Source organism: Neodiprion fabricii, chromosome 6 (assembly GCF_021155785.1).
Source record: "Neodiprion fabricii isolate iyNeoFabr1 chromosome 6, iyNeoFabr1.1, whole genome shotgun sequence".
NCBI classification, from domain to species: Eukaryota; Metazoa; Arthropoda; class Insecta; order Hymenoptera; family Diprionidae; genus Neodiprion; species Neodiprion fabricii.
In genome coordinates this window covers 12,018,884-12,043,101 of record NC_060244.1, presented here as the reverse complement: position 1 = coordinate 12,043,101, position 24,218 = coordinate 12,018,884, and the positions used below count along the sequence as shown (strand labels likewise).

General features: G+C 40.9%; 1 protein-coding gene and 2 long non-coding RNA genes across 6 annotated transcripts in view; 2 read left to right on the top strand and 1 right to left on the bottom strand.

Moving 5' to 3' along the window:
• The window catches only part of LOC124185018 (dipeptidase 1-like), a 1,685,273-nt gene extending 1,676,318 nt beyond the window's left edge, over window positions 1–8,955 (bottom strand). For all 4 annotated transcript variants that reach the window (XM_046575303.1, XM_046575304.1, XM_046575306.1 and 1 more), the window contains exon 1: window positions 8,809–8,955. The gene's annotated coding sequence lies outside the window, so the exon portion shown is untranslated. The remainder of the gene's footprint in view (window positions 1–8,808) is intronic.
• Window positions 1–14,115, top strand: part of LOC124185033 — a 33,772-nt gene extending 19,657 nt beyond the window's left edge. Inside the window, exon 4 of the long non-coding RNA XR_006871333.1 lies at window positions 14,016–14,115. This is a non-coding gene — a long non-coding RNA (uncharacterized LOC124185033). The remainder of the gene's footprint in view (window positions 1–14,015) is intronic.
• Window positions 1,994–12,881, top strand: LOC124185030. The gene is made up of 3 exons (XR_006871329.1): window positions 1,994–2,003; window positions 10,683–10,698; window positions 12,690–12,881. It is a non-coding gene; the product is annotated as an uncharacterized LOC124185030 (long non-coding RNA).
• Window positions 14,116–24,218: the final 10,103 nt, after the last annotated feature.

Sequence of the window (24,218 nt, the reverse complement as noted above, 5' to 3'; positions counted from 1 at the left end):
ATACCTGAAGTTGGTTCGGAGGTGCCGAGCCGTTTTTACATGGAAACCTGTTTTTATAAAAATAGTTATAGCTGTAAAAACAGAAGCAAAAAAAAAAATGAACAAAATAAGAATTGAAAAACTCTATGGAATAATTCATTGAATGACTTCAAACATAGGAGAGAAAAAATCTGAAAAAATTTGAGACACTGTTCTTCAATAAGGACTTTTGGCACAAAAAGTTACGAGATCTGTGGGGGTAACGCCGGCTTTGACTTTGGAATTGGTGGACTTGCTCATACACACTGTAACACTTTCTTTTTTCTTTTTACTCTAGAAACTGTTACAAGGGTTACTTGACGCACACCTTGGTGTGTATTACCGCGAAAACCCTTCCGGGGCACGAGTGACTCCGATATTCCCGGAAAACAAACTCGGAATCTACGTTAAGCTAAGCAAATTAACAATAAGTCAATTTCTTTTCTTTTCCCTTATATCTATGTAACGCACTGTGACACGTGCATCGAATATCGTTAATAACAGTAACTACCGCAACATATCGCCAATGAAGGCCACAGCCGTGACAAGGTACGCCGCGAGGGTAAGAATGATAAAAAATAATCGATTTTCGATTGAATTGATTATTTTTGCCCGATTTATCGAGTATAATGCATTATTTTTTAAACTCGACTATTTTTTCCTCACATTCGGTTTTCGTTTGTTACTTCCGTGAACGATGCAATACCTCTCTTGAATACGCATATAGAGACTCGGTATGAAATGAGGATCCGACTTTCAGAGGGAGAAAACTTTTCACCCAGGTGCCAAATTATTGCAAAATTCCGCACTGTTTCCAAATGCCTACCACAATCGCAGCCTCCTGTCACCACAGACTTACCAATCTGGTGCTAGACTACTAAACCACCTACTTTCTTGGCAACGCAGATAGTCAGCGGGTATCAGCGTCATGACAATCTATTCTGGTGGACCAGAACGATGATGATAAATCAGGATGATGGATTACGAATGTGATGCTAAGCTGCCTTGGCGGATCACGAGTGCCCTGGATGACAAGGACCCAGCCAGCCACGTACTTCCAGGCACCCAGCTATTTTGACGGCTATTGCCACGTGCCAAAACCCGATCGTACGAGAAGTACCAGCAGCGAGTCGGCGAAGCAGAATCTTCCCCTTCACGCAAGGCCATATCGCAGCTTACCTTACCGCACGTAAGAGTTAAAACACAAAGCGGAGTCCTAGAAAATGACACGTAACCGACCATACCAATTACCGCGATGGAAGATCACGTGACGCAACGACAAATTCACTCGGATTGCTAGAATCGGCGATCGCCTCGGCCCAGTTTATCACCAAAAGTATATTAAGCCACACGTGCCTCGATTTACAGTTCAATTCTCTTTCTTTGTTATCTTACTATCCGTTGTCACTATAAATATCTCAGTCTCTGTTCTACTCTGATTTTTCTTTTACATTCATTTCTTCTTTTCTATCTTGAAGGTAAGGTCTTTGCTGTCTCCTGTGTGAAACCACGCATTTACTTGCAACATATCTTTCACTATTTTTCATTCCTTTTCTTGTACGTAGCTCGAATACGTCCAAACCGCAAATTTTCAAAGCTTGATTTTCTCTTTACAGCATGTAATTCCGTAACTGGTTAGCATTCTTTACTTTAGCGCGATACGTATTATCTTTGAACCTCAAATATATTTGATTTTCTGATGATTTAAGCTGGAATTGTTACGTCAATTTTCTTGTCTTTTCGCACTTGATCTTATGATGTTCTCTTATATTCATCTCGATTCTCTCACCTGTATCGCATTTCTTGTGCCTAATTTGTGAATATCTTTCCGTAATTCCTTACTTGATATCATATTACTTTGTCTAATATCATAGTTCCTCTCTATGTGCGTCACGCTGACCATCTTCTCGCTTACATTGCTTATTCTTACGCTTACGTAGTATCTTTTTCTATCTTATACTTATCTTCATCACATCAAATTTAATGTGAATGCCCTGATTCAACGGTAATATCTTTTCTATAATAAGTGAGTTGATTGACCCGTGGAACATCGGAAATCCGAATATCGAAGCACTCGTCGTAGATTAGTCTAGTTTGTAGTATCGGTAATATCATCGTAGATAATAACTTGATTAATTTTCATATTTATATTGCTGATTCTTATTAATTTTCTATCACTTATTTTCTGATATATCACTAATCTTCTTCTCCATGGTTAATTTTCTAACTATTGCATGAACCGCAATCCGCAATCTAGATTCCTACGTAAAATAAATTATCGTTAATAATAAGTTCACGGCATCTCGAGCATATCTCACAATTTATGCAGTCTCACAATTTATGCAGCACGAAATATTCGTGAATGCTCGTCGATACCGATGACTTTCCTCAATAATATGTGAACAAAAATATCGCAACAATTTCGTTAAGTAAGAATCAGTTGAGTACCCGTCCTTTCGCACCTTCATCGTTCCGTTTGTTAATTATAGACTCGTTATGAAATAATAACTACTCTTCAATCGTAACTGAATTATCTTCCGCAGTTGTTAGCAATTCTTATTAATCCTTTCTTATGATTATCGTATGCGAACACCGTAAATTTTTGACCTTTACTAATTCTCACTTATTGTATTTATTTTCTCTATTGCAAATAATTCCTAAGATTGTTATTGCATGCTAGTCAATTATTTCTGATTATTGTAAGCTTGCTGGTTGTTGATTATCGAATGATAGTATCACGTACTGCACTAACATCTGCCCTTTTGTTTATCGCACTAATTTATTTTGTTGAATTGTTCAAATTTCCGTTCTCGCGGTGTATCTGATTTCTGCTATTTCATCAATACATTTGATACAATCAGCATCATACCTGCTTTTTTGTGCCCTTTCTGGTTACCCCCTACGTTTCAACCAGTATCTTGTCTATCTGACTGTAAGTTGTGCAAAACCGTCGCAAAGTTCGCTTTATCTTTTTTCTTCTCTTTTACCTTTCGTAAAAATTGACGCAGTTCCGTCTGGCGCTCAAAATTACTTCTTCTCTAGCCCAAACTAACCTGTGCGGTAGAATAATGAATTGATAGCCCTCACCTTATCTCACCATATCGAAAAATGAATCGTTACGATACATATATTAGGGTGTTTCATAAAAAAATAATTTGAATTTTCCATCGTGGCACCCCATGAAAAGTTTGTTCAGGTTACAAGAACGATCCTGTCAAAAGATGTGTGTTCTACGTTATGTGGAAGATCGCACTCATTTGATTTTTTACTTATTTTTCATATTTTTTGAATTTATGAAGAAACATGTTGTAGCACTTCGATTATTATTTCTTCCCTGACACTCATATTCAACACAAAGATCACGACCCATAAAACAACAATATATCAACCGGGAATCTTATTCGCCTAAATTGAAAGTTCATATTGAAATATCACTATTTTATGAGATTGAATTAATAATGTAAACGTCATCAAATACATTTCTCCACCATCCACTGCAGACCAAATATTACGAGTGTGGGTCTTCTTTGTAACGCAAATAACGAAAAATCAATTGAACGCGATTTTCTATACAACATAAAACGCTCATCTTTTGAGAAAATCTTTCTTTTAACCTCGACAAACTTTTTACGGGGTGCTGTGGTGGAAAATCACAAATTACTTTTTTCTGAACCACCCTAATACATATATGTATATATTGTATATGTGTATTTGAAATAGTGGCGTAACTATGTCTCCGTAAGTCCATGTGCAATTATTCGATCAGGGTCCCTCTACTTACCCACACTTTTAAATGTATGTAATTGCATTTTAAATATCCAAACTGAAAATTTCAACAACGTTAATAGACGTAATATAAGAAGCAGAAATTCTAAACTCACAGAAGAACACACGTCCCGAAAGATTATTTAGTAAGCAAAGTCATTCATTTATTACCCAAATCAATCGAACAAAATAATCAATGCCATTGATTCGATAAAACCCATCATATTCTCACGAAATGTATAATACATGATGTATAACTTTCTTTATATATGACAATAGTGCAATTGCACAAAGTCCAAGTATCTCAAACGCGGAAAAGAGCTCAACAGCCCCATTCCCTACACGATTCTGAACGAAAACACTCCAAAGCATTTTTATTTGACGCAGAAATAAAGAAATGGCATGAATTCTAGGAATTTATTAGGAATAAAATGTGGAAGGATTCGTCGGAATTTATTATAGCGATCTCATAGAATCCGTGCCATTTCTTTGCCTACAAATCATTTTTTTTCTCGGTGGAACGTGGGCCCTTGGATCTCATGGGCCCATGTTCTGCGCACACCAAAAACCCCGGTAGTTATGCCACTGGTTTCAAAGTAAAACAAAAATTTTCTGTTTTTCCAAATAGGTTCAAAGGTTCCATTTAGGTATAAAAATAACACCTGTTAAAATTGGAGCTTTCAATATTAACATTAAGAGGTTGCGCATCGCACCTTTCTATTTTCCGTAAGAATAACATGGGAAAAATGGTTTTTACTCCGCCTGATTTTTATAACTAGCTAACGATGCGTCGTACAAAAAATTCACGAATATATATTTTTGTAGAGAATTGAACGCTCTTTAAAAAAGGTGTGATCATTTTATCCCTTACTGAAGTTATTCAAGGTCCTCTAAGCCTTCTCGCCAACAAGATGGACTTCCTCATTTAAAATACACGTGTTTCGAATTTCACATTTCAACATTCTCAGTGAATATTTTATTGTAAGAGTAATGATGTTCAAAAAAATCTGTAACTGCGAAGTTTTAGTGGGTATTGGTGCAATTGTCTGACAATGAGAAGAAAATCATATCATCGTACTAAGCAATCTAGACAAATTGCACTTCCTCTGGATAAAAAAAAACAATTAGATTTCGAGGAAGTGCAATTCATCGATATGGCATGATGGGGCGATGTGATTTTTTTTCTTATATAGTAGCAGTAATGCCTACTAAAACCTTGCAGTTACAGATTCTTTTGAACACTGTTACTCTTACAACAAAATATATACTGAGAATGTCTCCGAAACGCGTGTATTTTAAATGCGGAAGTCCATCCTGTTGGCGGGACGGGTTGAAGTTGAGTTAAAAACTTTTAAAAATTTGGAAGTTATTCTTGAATTGTTTCCGATTTGGCGGATGGGACGGTCAAAATCAGAAAACGACCTTTCTACGGACCACTCTAATATATTGTAACGTTCACGTGTTTCTCAGTGCAGTATGCACTGGTGAAACACCGTGTCGGCGAGTCTATTATTTTGCGTTTTAATAATCAAATGAGATACATTCAATAAATTAAGAAGTTAGTTCCCTAAGTTGTGTCTTATTTATCTGCCTTATATCGAGATGACACGGGATATTAATCCGTTGCATCGTGTTGTAAATGAACATCCGATTAAGTCTTGCGAGTCGCCAGTGACACAGGCTGCTAAGCCGTTGCACTTTGAACAAATTCAGACTTAGGCAGAGTCAGGCTATGAGGCCGTTCCCGTACTCATATTCCCTTTCTCGTGATTCCCTATGCTTGCAGACACAGGACTTGCATCCGTTGCTGCGATAGTCGACTCAGGTGGTAAAGCCGTTCCAGCGTGCCTGCGCTATGTTTCTATTCTCGTAGATGCAGGACTTGCATTCGTTGCTGCAATTTACAGTCAGGCGTTTAAGCCGTTCCTGGCATCCCTGATTAAGCTCTATAAGCACCGTTCCTGTGCCCTGTTGCTATATAGCCTGACTTTTCATCAAGATACTAATTAGCAAGAAAACAGGTTTACGCTATATAAAAATTTAATAAAAGCATAAAGAAAATTAATGAGAAGTGATACAAATTTGTGGCACTTTTGCCCATGCACATGCGTTAACGAAATAATTTTAATCTAATTTTACTTACACGCTAACTTGATTTAAATAAAAATTGACGCAATTATCAGTTGTACTCCTATCTATTGAAGTTGATTTGACTAATGTCTATACTACTATTCCTTGAGAAGCATGTCGCTATACACTACTCCCATTAATATAATATGGACTATTCGGATGTAATGTGGTGCTTTGCCTGTTAGATTGATCTGCAAAGAATTTAAGTTGGATAGTGGTTCTATATGTGAGACACACTCCCTCTATCACAAATGAGTCAAGCACGAGCGCTATAGTACAGCTACTTTTTTTAACAAGTGTGTGAGTTAAAACAGGCGCATTGTCTTAACTACTACGGATTGGAACGCTCACTGCCGGCTGTTTTACACTGCTCCTGCTGTGTCGTTGTGGCGAGCGCGGTGACGATCTTCCGCCGCCTGTCGATAATCGTCATCACCGAGGGCGTCCGTCGCGTCGGTGAGCCGGCACCACTGTCGTAGTTCTTCGATGAGTCGGCGTCACTGTGGCGTCATCTCGTCAGTGTGTTCGCGCGTCGGTGTGCCAGCTGATGTTATAATCGACGTTTGGCCACGGTTAGACGGCCGAACACGTTACAATATATATACAGGTATATTAGGGTGGTTCTTAATTTGGTCGTGTTGGAATTTCTTTCCGCTCACCCCCCAAAAGTAACCAGCATACATAAAAAAAAACGCTGGCCGCAACCCCGAATTTATCCAATAACTCTAACATACCCCGTCAAGCAGTTCAATTTTTTAAATATAAATCGAGCTAGATTGATCGATCGAGAGAGAGAGAGAGAGAGAGAGAGAGAGAGAGAGAGAGAGGGTTCAATACCTGTGCCCTATATTTCCCCTGTGCCAAAATTTCACATGTTATTATCGCTGTGTGGCACAGTGCCATGAGCCTGGATTTCGATATTATGTTCTCTTTTATGCGTTAATGTTCTGTATATCACATCATGTGAGCTATATTACCTATGTAACACTGGAGTATGTACCGCGGGGTTATTTCTCTATAAATATGAAACCAAAAGAAAAAAAAAACACTATCTCCTCTCTTATTTGTAAATTAAGCAATTTCCAGGGTTCTGTGCATTAAGTCTAATTCTGCAAAAGTATTTTTCGAGTAAGTGATTAAAAAAAGGTGCATTCGAGGTTGAAAATCTTTATTATCCTTTTGCACCGATTTCTTTTCTTCTTTATGTTATGTCTGAGAAACACTGTTCTGACTTTGCTGAATTTTTCAAGAAGAAACAATCATGGTGCAAATTCAAAGAAAATATTCTAAATAGGATACTACGTGTTTTGAATTTGTTAGCATCGACATGGAAAAAGATCAGCCCGTTTCGTGCAGTGGGTTTAAGGAAGGAAAAATTTACAAGGAGCTAAACTACAATCAATTAACAATAAGCATCTAGAAACTATTGCTGCACGTGTGAAAATGTCTGAACTATTTTTTTTTTTAATTATAATTTTTAATTTTAATTTTTTTCTTCTCAATCTTTCACAACTGTTCATTGGTAAATGATTTTGAATATGTTTTCAGCTGAAAATACGCGGCTCGTACTAATTTTCGTAAACAGTATATGGGCACTGATATTAATTGAGAGTGCTTTCATGTATCCACTGTTTAATGATGGAGTATTTTACAATAACGTGGAAAAGGTTGACAGGACTACGATAAACAATTCGTATACTTTTGTTTTATTAAGTTCACAACTCTGGTTTTATTGATTCAATATATTTTCAGAATTATTTCCCCATGAATTCTGAATAGATGTACGTTTTATTCATAAGTTGTATTTTACTATGTTCGTTACAAAATCACACACTCCAACACAGCTTTATAAAAAACGATAGCCAAAAATTTCATCTTAGATAGTTTATCATGTACACGACTCTAGACTAAATCATCACATTACTACTTAAAGATACCATTTAAAATCAGATAATAGTTGTTAATTCTGATAAATTTATAACTACGATTAGTAACAACGTGAATACTTTGGGCTATATGTTCTATATTACGTAATATGTATCCAAATGTATATAGATTTTACAAAATTAAATAAGTAGACTAGTATATGCGTACACATATTACAAAATTAAATAAGTAGGCTATAAAGAGTTTAAATAATTTGTGCCTACTACAGGTATTTGGAAAAAAAGCGCTCGTTTATTATCTTCTTCAATTTTGCTTTCATTTTCAACGTACAATATGGTTGAGGAAAGTTTGCGAAATGCATATGCATCCCGCCGTAGCGGACAGTCATTTATGAGCAGCGAAAAAACGTGGCACATTAAAAATGCATGATAAAATCAAATGCATGGGGATAATCCAAGAAAATTATCAAATTAAATAATTTTATACGTTCAAAGCTGAAAAACTTGCCATAATTTTTTTGATCTCTTTACAATTCACGCGTACATTTTTACACACACGCACGCAGACGCACACACACATACACGCACACGCACGCATGCACGCAGAGGCCGCGCGTGCACGTACGTAGGACCAACGCACATGTAGGTATGATGATCAGAAAAAAGGATCTTGACGTTCTGATGAACAGTTTTCTCAAAACAAAAGATTGTGGGTTGTCTCACATAAATAATTGCATCTACATACTGTAAAACTAACAATAAGCATAGTATCTCTGCAGGTTGATGGTAAACCAGGGCTCAAATTTGACAGATACGGCCAGAATAATTGACTATCAATTGAATTTGTAGAGGGTCAAGGTTCATGTGCCATGCACATGTATACATACTGCTTGCGCGTGTATATACTAATGCATATAATACTCATACATATGTGTGATATGAAATATAGTGTATACAGATCCGTATAAAGGTGTGAAGGGGTGATGTGTCTAATGTGTCTAATTCTCACTTTGGTAGTAAATGAGTATCTTCGACAGAATCAGTCACGAAATAGTCACAGATTACAAATAACACACTACACAAAGTACAGAGCGACTTCGACAAATCGCACCATGACCGCGACGAGACTACTTCGGTGGGCTCCGGCCCGGCCGGGTAGCTGCCATGGCAACTCGATGTATCCCGACTATCCCCGATCTCCAGCCCCTGAGGTACGAGAGAAAAATTGAGAGCTTGTGTAGGCATGTGAAGCTAGCTGTTATAAGGGCGCAAGCGTAACTCCTACAACATCGTTCGGCGCACAGCGCAGCAAAGGGTGCTGGAAAGTCGAGAGGTAACGGACAAAAAGGACAGCCGCTGCATAGTCCAGACGAATAAGCTATAAAATCGACTGACTTCTACTCTGGAATAACGTAGGTTAGCCGATTTTTTTATAGGTTCATTAGAGACGGACGAACATATTTTCACCTATGCCCCAAAAGTTAGGTCCGGGTTTGTCCGTAACGATTGTTTAAACTTTGGAGACCCCACATTCTGTTAAATAACGTCTTTGTTATGGGTCATACACGAAAAATGTTCAAACCAAAGTTGTTCGTCTCATCATTCTCGATAAAACAAGCTGTCGTGAGATCAATTTCCTTTATTTGTTTAGTTGCAAAATGTAAAATGCCGTAGAAAAACAAATTTACATTTCTTGTTATAAATTGACGAATAAACAACGTGTGGTTTTGAAACTCATGGTACAGGTAATATGAAGTGTCTTCAAAATTATCGTGCAAGACTTTTTTGGCTGTGTCATATAGTTGAGCGACAATCCGCGACAAGCCAAAATCCGTATATCGTCTGCCCTTTCTTATGTGATTGGCCCACAGGTTGCCAAAAAATCATGGAGTCAGTTCGTTACTAGTACTTTCCATAAATGAAAAAAAAAATTTTTTTATACTCGAAAATCTCAAATTTTGGGCGACTTGAAATTTTTTGCTGTTAAACAAATAGAGATATCTCCGAGAATATTCATATTATTGTAAATATTATGATGGATTGTAGTTAGCCTTCATTTTACGAGTAATTAAAAAAAAAAAAAAAAACATGAATATCTTGATTAGAACCGGAGATAACGGTGTTTAAGTGTTATTTTGTTTATTGTTGTTGTAATGAATATTGAAAGGGAAAAAAAATATCAGCTATCTCACAACACTCCAAGGCAACACCGTAAATTTTTTCAGATCTCTAGGTGCGTTGTATCTAGTAAAAAAAAATTGTTCAACGTTCGTCGAGCGGCGTTAGTCGGAGGAATGAAGCCGGTCGGTGTGGTTGGGGGCTCGAGGCTTCGCGCGCCCGGCTGTTCTCACCGCTTAATTAACAACTCAATAATTCCGTTAATGATTATCGTATATTTTTTTTTTTTCTCGAACTCTGCTATTTTTTTCTCAGCAATTCGAATCTGTGATTAGATTTTTAATATTTATGATATTTTTTTCTCTTTTGGATTTTAGTCATACTCTTAGAAAATATTGCTACAAATAACTTTACATATATAATATCTGTGAATGTTAAGATAAAATGAAATTAAAAAAACTTAATTACGGTGTTGTGAGTATGTATACATACATATACAGTGGAAGAGCGAGAGCGATTCCAAGCGTTATAACGGGTTAATATAACATAATAATTTAATAAACAATTTTACCACATAAAATAATATGTATACACAATTTCGAGCGAAAAAAAATATGTATGGATATTTATAGTCACATGTTCACCATTATTTTATGTATAGTAACATTGAATATAATCGACGCTCAAATCAGTTTCATTTTTCCTACCATTACCCTACGTATTTTTAATTTTTTTTTTTTAATTTTGAACAAGTCAAATGTATAGAAATATATATATACATGTGAGGAAAATACATATTTCAAAGCAACAACCCGTTATAACGCTTGGAATCTCTCTCTCGCTCTTCCATTATATATGTATGATGTATATATATATATATATATATGTATACATACTCACACCACCGTGATTAAGTTTTTTTAAATTTCATTCTATCTCAAAATTCACAGATATTATATTGTTACAAAAGATGAAATCACCCGTTTTGCCCCCTTTTAATGATCTAGTACTCATCATAGATAAAAAACGTTTATAAACCTCTTATGTCTTTAAAAAAAATAAGGTTGCTGCGTCAACCAACATTATTGTAAAAACAGTCTTGTTTCAGACTTAAAACTAGAAACACGTACCCTGCACTTAAAGCTTTTTCACAACATTTATTTACGCCTTTGATTTTGGCTTGATAATCAAACTCACAAATCCATATTTATTTTCGTAACGTCCAAGAACGTTACACTGGTGTCAGAAGTGGGATTAAGAGTTTTAATCGAGTCAATTCGGTGCGTGAAATTTTATTAATTATGAGCAATAGTCGTACGACTCGCTCTCGGCAACGGGAAAGTGGTGGAGAAGAAATTACAGAAAATCCGCGAGTCCCTGAAGCAGAATCGACACCTTCAGTGGACCCTTTTCCCGTGCCTGCGGTGGCCTCATTCTCTCAAATCGACCTCCTGAGATTAGTGAACCAACAACACGAAGCCGCCGAACGTCATCAGCGACAGCAACAAGAAGCTTCTGGATGTGGCTAAACAACAACAAGAAGCCGCTGTACGACAACAACAACTTGTCCAGCTGCTTCAATCCCGAAATGCGAACGCCGCTCGACCTGTTACGCCCTAACGTAGACGAATTTGTCACATTAAAGCAAGAAAAACAAATAGAAAATTTCAAAGGAACTAATGTAACAAATTTTGTAGCAGGCAACGTCGTATTAGCAAAAGATTTCCGTAAAAATTACGATAAAATGTTCGAAGCCAAAATTATTAAAAAATGAACTCCGCAAAATAGTTTGATCAAATTTAAAGAGGGGAAAGGAGTCCACAAACGTCACAGCGATCAATTGAGGCGTTGGGCAGAAAATGGTGTTTGCAATAAAAATGAAAATGCCATCAACGAAGCAATACAAATTTCAAACAACAATAATAGCGAGAAGGGTAAGGCATCCCCATCTGTAAGAAAGTGGAATCGAAAAAGAAAACCAATTGAGCGATTTGGGAATTTAAAAATAAGAAAAGAGTAGAGCAAAATGCGTCAAGACCATATATGTATATTATTATTGTACCATGATTTATAGTGTTGGATGAAATAAAATACAAAGGGAAGGATAGCATTCTATGTATGTGTAAGTGTAATGCCTCGTGTGCCACGAGTGCCATATTATGTGTACGTACCGCCAGAGGACATATTCAAATAAAGCCAATCGTTCCCTAACTGCCACGGGTTTGGTTACTTTTCTCAGCCTATCCAGCGAAACACAATACATTTATTCCAGAAAGAAGTAGGCTTCCTCGGACACATCGTCTCAGCTCAAGGTGTGAAGACCGACCCATCCAAAATCGAGAAGGTTTCTTCTTGGCCGACCCCTAAAAATAAAGAGCAAGTACAAAGCTTTTTAGGTCTTTGTACTTATTACAGAAGATTTGTAAAAGGTTTCGCTAGTATAGCTAAACCTCTCCATCACTTGACCGGAATCAAGATTCCTTTTGACTGGACCCCGGAATGCGAAGAGGCTTTCAAGAAATTAAAAGAAAATCTTATTTCTTCGCCGATTTTAGCCCATCCAGAGGTCGAACTTCCTTTTATTTTGGATACAGATGCCTCTCTTTCAGCAATAGGTGGGGTTCTATCACAAATTCAGGGAGATCAGGAGAGAGAGATAAGTTATTTCAGTAGAGTTCTGAGTACAACCGAGAGGAATTATTGTGTGACTCATAGAGAACTTTTAGCTGTTGTTAAGACCATGGTTCATTTTCATCATTATCTGTACAGCAGGAGATGGACTTCCGTTTCCGTTTGAATGTGAGTGACAGGTGTGCGAAAGAGTGCGAGAGAAAAGGCGAGAATTTAGCAGGATAGCAAAGGTGAGGAGAAAAGGAAATAGGGCAGAGAAGGAGCGGGAAAGACATAGACGGGAGGTCGGGTGAAGGGAATAGGGAGGCAGGGATAGAAGGGAAGGGCGGGTGAAAAAGAAAGAAGGGGGAGAGATTTGAGGTTAGGCAGAAAGAGCTGGCGGAAGGCAACGATTCGGATAAGATAGGAAGAGGCAGTGACACCTAGGGAGTAAGAAGGGGGATAGAGTAGACAGGTAGGCGGCGGATAGATAAGGTAGGAAGCGGTGAAGGAGAGAAAGAGTATGAGTAACGCGGGTGGCCAAAAAGAAGGGGCGAACAGCGAAGAGGAGGAGAAAAAGAAAGGTAGGCCGGGGGCAGTAGCAGCGTTAGGGAGGGATAGGAGGCATAGCCTGGGATCGGCGACGGTACTAGACTTATGGAAGAGAAAGCGGGAGGAGGAAGGGGAAAAAGGGGAGGAGGAGGTAGACGGGTTGCAGGAAAGAGAAAGAGTATTTGGGAAAAGCAGGAAAGTGCACCGGTCGCCGGAGGGTAAGACAGGGGAGGAAGGGAAGGCAGAGGGAGGGGGTATACAAGATATGCTAAGGTTGATTAGGGAAGAGCTAAAGATAGGTCTAGAGGAGGTCAAAGGGCAGGGAAGGGGGATCAGGGAAGAAATGGAAAAGATTAAAGGCGAAATGACTAGAAGGGAAGAGCAGTGGGAAGTAGAGAGGGGGGAGATGAAGGAAATGATAAGGGATCTAGGTAAAAGACTAGAAGAGGTAGAAGAGCGGAGAGGGGGGGAGATGGAAAGGGTAAAGGAGAGGCTGTTAGAATTAGAAAAGAAGAGTGCAGAAGGAGGGGGAGAAAGACAGGTACAGGGGAATGCGGAAGTGGCGCAGGTAGCTATAGATAGATTAAAAGAGATGGAGTGGGCCATAGAGAGGAAAGAAAGGGAAGAAAGAAGGGGAAATATAGTAGTGAGAGGAGCGAGACTTGAGAAGGGAAGAGAAAAGGAAGAGTTGAAAAAGATTTTGCAGCTGATAGGGGTAGAGGTCGAGGTAAAGGATATGTGGGAGGTAGGCGCGAAAAAGGGGGGAGAAAAGGGGATATGGATAGCAAGACTAGGAAATAGGGAGCAAAAGAAGCAGGTAATGGGAAGAAAAAGCCTACTCAAAGGGAGGGAGGAGAGAATAGACGAGGATCTCACCTGGGCAGAGAGAAAAATGAAATGGAAGTTGAGGGAGATAGCAGCTAGTGAGGAGAGAAGGGGAAACAGAGTGAGAATAGGGTATGCAAGGATCTGGATAGAAGGGAAAATGTGGAAGTGGGATGAGATAGGAGAGGTGCTTAGAGATGGTACAGGGAGAGCGAGGGAAGGGGGGCAAAGGGAGGGGAGGGGAAAAGTAGGGGAAAGCGATAGGGAAAGGTCAGCAAGCGAGGAGAGACAAGAGGGAAGTACAGAAGCACAGGGAAGGGTACGTAGTGAAAGGCAGTCGGGGGAATGGGTAGTGGGGGGGGACAGAGGCAGGTGGGGAGGGAGATAAGGAGGAGAGAGAGGGGAGTAGGCGAGACAGTAAGGGAGGGGTGGAAAGTAGCTTTTTGGAATGTGGCGGGGCTCGCGAGAAAGGATGAAGATTTCTGGAGGGGGCTAGGGGAGTGGGATGTAATATTTCTAATGGAGACATGGATAGAAAAGAAGGGGTGGGAAAGGATTAGAAATAAGTTGCCAGTAGGGTATAAATGGGAAGTACAGTATGCGGTACGAAAAAATAGGAAGGGAAGAGCAATAGGCGGAATGCTGTCAGGGGTAAGAAGGGAGATAGTAAGTGGGGAGGGAGGGAGGGAAGAGGTAAAAGAGGGCGTGATAACAAGGAAAATAAGTGTAGGGGGGGAAAAATGGGTAGTAGTAGGAATATACATAAATGGAGACCTAAAAGAGAAGATAGGGGAATTGAAGGAGCGGGCAGAAGAGATAGAGGGAGGGGTAAAAGTGTTAGTGGGGGGTGATTTTAATGCCAGGACAGGGCAGGAGGGGGGAGGATGCTGGGGAGAAGGAGAGGAGGAGAGTAGGAGTAGGAAATCAAAGGACAGGAAAATAAACTCGGAAGGTAGGCAGCTGGTGCAATTTTTAGAGGAGGTAGGATGGGCAATAATGAACGGGAACATAGAGGGGGATGAGGAGGGGGAATTTACGTATGTAGGAGGGGCAGGGGTGACAGTGATAGACTACGCTATAGGAGACATCGAGGTGAGGGATAGGGTCAAAAGGATAGAGATTGGGGATAGGGTTGACTCGGATCATCACCCGGTAATAGTGTGGTTGAGGGGGGCAGTGGCTAGGACAAGGAAGGGAAAAAGAGTAGGGGGAACTAGTAGAGGAGACTGGACGGAGGAGGGTAGGATGAGGTTTAAAACAGAAGTCAAATGGGAGGGGATAGGAGAAGTGGATGTAGGGAAAGAAATAGAGAAAAGAATAAGGGAGTTTAGACGAGCCTTAGATGTAGGAGGGAGGGGGAGGGAAGCGAAAAAGGGATGGTGGGATGAGGAATGTAGGCGAAAAAAAGCGGAAGTTAGGCAGAGTCTAAGGAAATGGAGAAAGGGGGAGGGAGAAGGGGACGCGTATAGAAAGGGAAGAAGGGAATATAATAGGCTATGCGAGGAGAGAAAAAAGAAAGAAAATGAGGGATTCATAAAAGAAGCAGCGGAAGCAAAGACAGAAAGCAAGGTATGGGAGATAGTTAATAGGGAAAGAAAGAAGTGGAAGAGGGTGAATGAAGAAATAGGAGATCAGGAGTGGAGGGAGTATTTCATGGGATTATTAGGCGGGGTAGAAAGCAAGGTAACAGAAGGCGGGGAGTCGGTAAATAGGAAGGGGGACGGGGAAGGGGAGCTGCAGAGGGAAGAGATTAGAAAGGTGATAGGAAAGCTGAGGGATGGAAAGGCACCGGGGGGGGATGGAATAGTTAGCGAGGTATGGAGGTATGGAGGGGAAGAAATGGAGCAGTGGATATGGAAAACATGTAACAGAGTTTGGGTGGGGGAGGGCTGGCCAGAGGATTGGAGGGAGGGATTGATAGCGCCGATAGTTAAGAAGGGGGAGGGGAAAAGGGTAGAAGAGTATAGGGGGGTGACTTTGATGCCAACTCTATACAAGGTGTATGCGATGGCATTAGCGGATAGGTTAGAAAGAGAGGTAGAAGAAAAGGGCTTGATTCCACAAAACCAAACGGGCTTCAGAAAAGGCATGGGCACTATTGACAATATATACGTACTCAATTATTTAATCAATAGGCAGGTGGGAAAGGATAAGGGAAAGATGGTGGCGTTTTTTGTGGACCTGAAAGCTGCTTTTGATTCAGTGAACAGGAAGGTGCTGTGGGAGACTATGGAAAGGAGAGGGGTGAGGGAAGGGCTAAGGGTAAGGATAGAGGAAATTTACAAGGAAACAAAGAGCCGAGTAAGGAGCGGGGGAAAGCTAGGAGAGGCGTTTTGGACAGCGAGGGGGGTAAGGCAGGGATGTCCGCTCAGTCCGCTTGTGTTCAACCTGCTGCTGGCGGACTTAGAAGAGGAAATGGGGAGAGGGAGAAGGGTTGGGGGGGTGGAGTTAGCCGGCGGCAGGGTATGCACTTTAGCCTATGCAGATGACATAGTGTTACTAGCGGAAAGTGAAGAGGAAATGGAGGTAATGATTAGGAAGTTAGAAAGGTATATGGATAGGAAAAGGCTGACGGTAAATGTAGGGAAATCAAAGATTATGAGATTTAGGAAAGGAGGCGGTAGAAGGAAAAACATAGATTGGAGATGGAAAGGGAAAAGGATAGAGGAGGTGAAAGAGTTCAGTTATTTAGGGTATAGAGTGAAGTGCAATGGGGGACAGGAAGCACAGGTGAAAGAGAGAGTACGGAAGGCAGGGGTAGTAATGAGGCAGGTATGGGGAATAGGAAAAAGAAGATTTGGGAGGGATTGGGAAAAAAGGATTTGGTTATTTGACAGGCTAGTATGGACGGTAATAGAGAATGCATCGGAGATATGGGGGTGGAGGGAGTGGAGGGCGGTCGAGGCGGTACAGGATAGATTTTTGAGATGGACATTAGGAGTGGATGGGAGAACACCGGGTTATCTAGTAAGGGAGGAACTGCAGAGGGAGAAACTAAGGATTAGGGCAGGGAGAAGGGCATGGAATTTTGAAAGGAAGCTGGAGCGAGGGGAGGGTAGCGAGTTAGCTAGGAGATGCTGGGAAGAGATAAGGGACAAGGCAGAAGCTGGGAGGCAGGGATCGAGGTGGGAAAGAGAAAGGGAAAGTTTCTTTGCGGAAAGGGGAGTAGAGAGTAGAGAGGTAGTCGCGAGAAGGGAGAGGGGCGAGATGGAGTTTAGGGAAATAGAGGAGAGAGAGAGGGAAGAACAGAGAAAAGAGAGGTGAGAGAAAATAAGGGAATCGAGGTACAACAGATGGTACAGGCTAGTGAAAGGAGAAGGGATACCAGGATATCTGGGAAAGGGATGGGGAGAAAGCAGGTGGATAAGGGTGGCAAGATTTAGATTAGGAAGCGAGATGAAGGAGGCAAGGTACTGGGAAGAAGAGGAAAAGAGAAGGTGTAGGGTGTGCGGGGGGGAGGAGGAAACATGGGAGCACGTATGGGAAAGGTGCGTAGGCTGGGATAGAAGGGAGGAAAGCTGGCAGGAGGTGGTGAGGGAGATGTTAGGTGAGGAGGGGGTGGGAGAAGTCTGGATGAGAGAATTGGAAAGGATCAGGGATGTACAAGAGAATGAAAGAGTGAGAGATGAATGGGAAATGGAAGTCGATTAGGATAAGGACGAATTAGGGAATAGAATAAGGTAAAATAGGATAAGGTTAAGTAAAGATAAGGATAAAAAGTAAGAAAAGGATAAGAGGGAAAGTAAGGGAATGGCAAGGCAATGGCACAGGACACAGGCAATTAGAAATTAAGTAAATTAAGTAAGGATAAGGTAGGAAGTAAGAATTAGGGTAAGAATAGGTTAAGAAAACATGTAAAAAAAAAAATATTGTAAAGGAAGAGGAAAAGGGAAGTCCTTGTAACCCCAAGGGGAACAATAAAGATTACTACTGTACAGCAGGAGATTTTTGATACGAACAGATCATGCTTCTCTTAGGTGGTTACTTTCGTTCAAGTCCCTCGAAGGTCAGGTAGCTAGATGAATAGAAAGGCTTGGACAATATGATTTTGAGATTCGTCATCGAGCAGGAATTCATCACGGAAACGCCAATGCTCTCTCCCGAAGACCCTGCGACGAAATGCCGGTGTGTGAACAAAGTGCACGATTAGAGAAAAACAGAAACCCCCCTCCTTTATTACGGAAAGTTTCTCTCGAAAAAGACCTGGAAGAATGGAGAAAATCTCAACAGGACAGCACTTTGACTCAAGTTAAGTTCTGGAAGGAAGCAGAGTCTCGCCCGGACTGGCAGGATATATCTTCAGCTGAGACAGATTTGAAAATTTATTGGGCTCAATGGGACTCTATACTTTTGATTGACGGAATTTTATACCGAAAACGGGAATCTGCAGAATTGAAGGAAATCAGGTGGCAACTTTTGGTTCCCAAGACTCGAGTTCCAGAGATTCTTGCTCTTCATCATGATTCTCTTACAGGTAGACACTTCGCCTCGAATAAAACTGGGCAGAATACGCAACTTCTATTTTTGGCCTCGTTGCCGGTCGGACGTTGAAGATTGGTGCCGTAGATGTGGAATCTGCACGGCGAAGAAAGGACCTCGAGCTAAAGGACATAGCTCTCCTCAAATTTATAACGTGGGAGCTGCTTTTGAGAGAATAGCAATGGACGTTCTCGGACCTCTCCCGACACCCTATTCTGGAAATAAATAAGCTCTGGTGATTGCCGATTATTTTACCAAATGGCCCGAAGTGGTCCCACTTGCCAATTAAGAAGCTTCTACTGTAGCTCAAGCGTTCGTTAGAGAGTTTATCTGTAGACAGGGAGTTCCTCTAGAACTTCATACTGATCAAGGCCGAAATTTTGAGTCAACCTTAATGAAGGAGGTTACTCAGATTTTAGGGGTTAGAAAGACTCGTACGACTCCTTTGCATCCGCAATCTGACGACATGATAGAGCGTCTGAATAGAACCTTACTACAATATTTGTCGTCCTTCGTAGAGCAAAATCAAAGAGACTGGGACTCCTGGATCCCTTTCTTCCTCTTATCTTACAGATCTGCGAATCATGAGACGACAAAACAGACGCCAGCCCTCATGCTTACTGGAAGAAATCTTCGACTTCCGTCAGATTTAGAAGAAGGTCCTGTTCTTGTGCACAAACAGCATCGAACAGATTATGCTTCTCTTTTGCAACAACGATTAGGAGAAATTCATAGCTTTGCTAGAAGTAGAATTCATATGGCTTCAGACAAATTAAAAACTGGTTACGATATTCGAGCCAGGGATTCAAAATTCAATCCCGGAGATTCTGTCTGGCTCTTTCAACCTCGAAGACAGGAAGGACAACGTCCGAAATTACAAAGAAACTGGGAAGGTCCCTTTTTATAATCAACCGGATAAATGATGTTGTTTATAGAATCCGAAGATCTCCTCATTCACGACAAAAAGTCGTACACCTAGACCGACTGGCTCCATTTGAAGCTCAAGAAGAGAATGGAATTTAGCACATCGTTTTAGGTCAGGTTGTTTAGTGAGACTCCAAGTTTACACGATGTCAAAACTTTTTGAACAAAACCGAAACATCATCGGAGTTAACCTCTTTCTTTGAAATATTTTGGTTATGCGTGACGGGCATTCCCAACCTATTTTATTGCCTGTCAGGGAAATGAAGACGTCGATGATTAGCTTTTGTTTCTGTCGATATCTGTTTCCTTCTTTGTTTCCTTCTAGAAGTTTTCTTCTTTTCTGGAATCGAGTTTTGTGTCGGATAGGCTTTGGTTTCTTTTATAATGTGAATAGAGCCACGATTATTTTACGAGGTCGATAAGCGATTGCTTGTATTAACTTCAAGTGTCAGTTTTTGTAAGCACTTTTTCAGGTTATTTACCAAACAGCCTTTTTCTTCCGACCTTTCTGATTCCTGAGGATGACTGGTGGCCTTATTTTGAAGAACGACTCAGAACTGATTCAGATAAGATCGTTCCTTTTCTCTTTTGAGTGAATATTTAATCCAATTAATCCGTGTATTTTCCCGAATTTGCTTAGCGAATTTGGATTGGTATACAACCACTCACATTTGTCGTCCCAAAATCTAGGGTATGCTGATTCTAGAAAAAATCTTGGATCCAGTCACCCAATCTTTTCCTGTACGAATTCTCAGAAGGGATCAGCCTTTCCCGTCTGGTTTACCCTGCTTGGTCCCGGAATTTTCGGTTTCCCGTCTAGACGTTTACGCCCAGATTTCTTTCAACCGGTCGATCCTCCCTGAAGAGGATTAGATTACTTTTCGACGTTGATTTGGGCCGTTGCTGATGTCTTCAAACTCATGAAGAGACATAACACTAAACAACACTTACCTTTATAAAACGAGGCACATAAAATTTTGAAATTCAATTTAACGCTCAACTATCTGCTCAAGGTTTTCCGTGGTTTACCTTGAGACTGTGGGCAAATGCCAGATAGTAAAAAAGGGAGTCTTTAAATTTTTAAAGCCACAGGTCCAACTCACCTTCGAGCACTGACTGCTCACTTTGACAATTGTTTTATCTTTCCCGAGTCGGGACGACTCTTTACCTCGGGTGGGAGTAGTGTTACAGAGGGTGAAATCACTGCCGGCGACTTGCAAAATTTTTGGGTATGGAGTTACACTTTAGTAATGAGCGGCAGAGGGGGGGGAGTCACAAGTCACAATACATATTTTCTATTTTTTCAATGACTTTATTCAGACAACGCAAATGCAGTACGAAGCTCCTTGTTTCGCTATATAAATTCGTCTATGAGTTTTTTCCGATCGTATTCAGCGGCTAAGCCCGCATAGACGTAGAGTGTCGCCAAGTTATTCAGACGCAATTGCAACATCCCCGATCTCAGGTAGGTTTTTAGACGGCGGAGAGAGGAAAATGATCTTTCTGGCGTACACGACGATGCCGGAATTGTCGACAACAGTTTGATCAACCTACAAAATTCAAACAAAAGCTCTGCAGTACTCAAGTTTGCTTTTAAGAATAATACGACGTCGTGTAAGGTAGATATTTCAATTTTTTTCTGCTTTAATATATCAGAAAACATGTTTCTGTGTAACAATAATTTGTCAACCTCGAAGTTTTCTCTGTGAAAAGAAACTACCGTCGCACATTTACATTGTCTCCCAATAACGAAATCCTCAAACTTATTGAGGAGAGTAGTGTATATATGCCGGTTCTAAATCAAAGATGGCAGCGCTCCCCCCAGCCCCCCCCCCTCCCCCTTCCCCGTAACTCCCCCGCCAATCAGCGGTGCTACCACCCCCCCCCCCCCCCCCCCCCCGCGGGCGGTACCCCCCTCCACCCATCCCCCCCCCGCTGATCATTTTTTCGGTTTGCCGCAAGATGGCTGTTTTCATAGGATTTGACACACACACACACACACACACACAAAATAATTCCTGTCGAGACTTGTTTGGCGCAGGAAAGCCGCACATAAATCGGATGGGGTAAAACCCGCTAGATCTATTGAAAATATTCCAGGAAATGACCCCTGAAGGAAGGTTTAAAACGGCGTTTTGAATGCTTTTAACAATTTTTTTATTCAACATCAATTACATTTAGTTTTCTTATTCCATTCTAAATTATCTTATTCTAAATTTTAACGAGTAAAATTATACATATTATTTTCAATATCCATATTAATTAAACATATCATTATTCCAAAATTGACTTATACCAATTTTTTAACAGTATCACTGATCGGATTATATTCAACAATGCGATCATGCAAGATCACGCAGTAGGCAGAAGTGTGTGGTGGGAACGTAATGCTACAGTCAAATTCCAATCGAATGTCCACAGGTCCAGTTTTCAATGTTTCGTTCTGCTTGGAGCAATCGATGACGATAAGAGGAGCTTGGTTGATAAATTCACGCCTCGATAGCAGAGGCTCAGCTTCTTTGTCATAGTAGCTCATTTGAAACCGAACATATATATCATAGAGAATTGCGGGGGATGTGCAGGCTCGGACTTGTTCGCTATAAAGAGTCGTAAAACCCAAAACTGTGTGTACACATACCATCCGGTGAAGGGTCGGCAAAACAAGATTTTTCTCACGCCAAACACTGTTCGCTACCTTCTTTTCGTTTGCAGATTTTTTTCTCGTTGCATACCCCAAGCTAATATGGTTGAGGATGTGCAGGCTCGGACTTGTTCGCTATAAAGAGTCGTAAAACCCAAAACTGTGTGTACACATACCAGCCGATCAAGCCGAGATGCGCAGAACGCAGTGCGCATCTCTGACATCATTTTTCCCTCCGATATGCGCAGAACGCAGTGCGCATCGCACCTCTGACGTCATTTTTCCCTCCGATATGCACAGAACGCAGTGCGCACCGTTCCCAAATTCTTGCGATCTATCGGCCTGTATATAAGCTCAACGCATCCGATGCAGACTCATCAGTCTTACACGATACGTGCAAGTCAAAAGCCTATAATTTTCATTTCTCTGACATACAATTGTTACCTATAACCGTTAAAGTCATGGCAGTCTAAGCGTATATGGGACTTGCAGAGCAGATGGAGGGGACGTACAATTTGCTGAGAGAGCAACCACCCGGAGAAGAGAAACGCCGTCATCAATCATTGGGTTGATATTGGAATTGCAAATATCCAAGTTCTGCGCGATATTTCCATGCAACGAGGAACAACTGTTGGTGCGAAAATACGGATCCAACATACGATCGCACTCCTGCAATCTTGGGTGACGAAGATCAAACAGTTGCAGCAGCGCACAGTGGTGACGGGTGGAAATATCGGTACTCCTGCGGGTGTACAATGGGACGACGTGGATAGCGCTTTTGCCAGCCGAATCAGAACGGGGGTTGTCACGAATCTCCGTCATAAAAATTTGGACGCCTTCCTGGACAATGTGCAGCGCGTCGTGACTGAGAAGTTGGAGCTGATACTGCGCGAGGAGGGAAATGTGAAGGTTAACATCATATTATCATGCAAATTCGAAAATGCTAAGCATGAAGAGATCTCCACCGAAGTCAAGAGTTTCAACACCTCCAACGTGGCGATTCTCCTCCCATCAAGCGATATAAATGGTTGGTTTATCCGTGCATGATTGAGATCCTTAACCTCGCCGTAAATATCAATCGCTACCAGCCTCTCGCCGCGGGGGCTTCAACATTCGTCGAGCTGCCCCAAGACATTCAACGGAAGAGAGCGGTGGTGAAAGTGAGGAGTGAGGACGAAAGATGCCTTCTCTGGTCCGTCACAGCAGCCCTCCACCAGGTCAAGATCAACACCGATAGGACTCCCAACTATCGTCGCTATATTTCCGAGTTGGACTGTACAGGTATCAAATTCCCTGCTACTCTACATGATGTGAAAAAGCTTGAGAGATTGAATAATTTGTGCATCAATGTACATGGTATAGAATCTCAAACTTTTTCGCATCATGCAAAATCAAATAAAAGCGTCATCGTGCCAATTTATTTGAGTAAAAATTTGCATAGCGTAAACATTGACACGATCCATCTTCTAATGGTTGAGAGTAATCCGGAAGACGATATGACTGGTGAGTTTGCACCGAGATTCCACTTTGCTTGGATTAAAGATCTTTCCCGATTGGTGAGCAAACAATTGTCCATTCATGAACACAAAACGTTTTTATGTGACAGATGTTTGTGCCACTTTAGCGCGAAACGTGTCTACGACAATCACCGACAAGATTGTATTACGCTCAATAAAGTACGCATGGAGTTCCCCAAGTGTAAAGATTTAGTATTTTCCAATTTTCAAAACAAAGGGACCGTTCCATTTGTCGTATACGCCGATCTCGAATGTATATTAATCCCTGAACCTGTGGATGAATTTGAAACTCGTAAGACTTGTGAAATTCAAAAGCATATCCCGCACAGTGTAGCGTACTATGTACATTGCGCGTACGATGAGCCTTTATCGGAGTTCCACGGTAAACGCGGTGTAGATTGCATAGATTTGTTTATGAAACAGCTTAAAGATTTATCAATTCAAGTAGAGTCACGCATCAAAAACGTAATTCCGATGAAGTCTCTTACCCAAGTGCAACGCGATCGTCACATGCGCGCAAAGAATTGTTATATTTGTGAAAAACCGTTTACCCCTGAGGAGAAAAAGTGTTACGATCACTGTCACTTCACGGGTAAAAATCGCGGTCCTGCTCATAATCGGTGTAATTTGAATTTCAGAGAGTCGCACACAATTCCAATAGTTTTCCACAATTTGTCCGGTTACGATTCTCACTTTTTAATAAATTCCCTCGCGTCAACTTTTCCTGGTAAAATTACACTGCTACCCATAAAT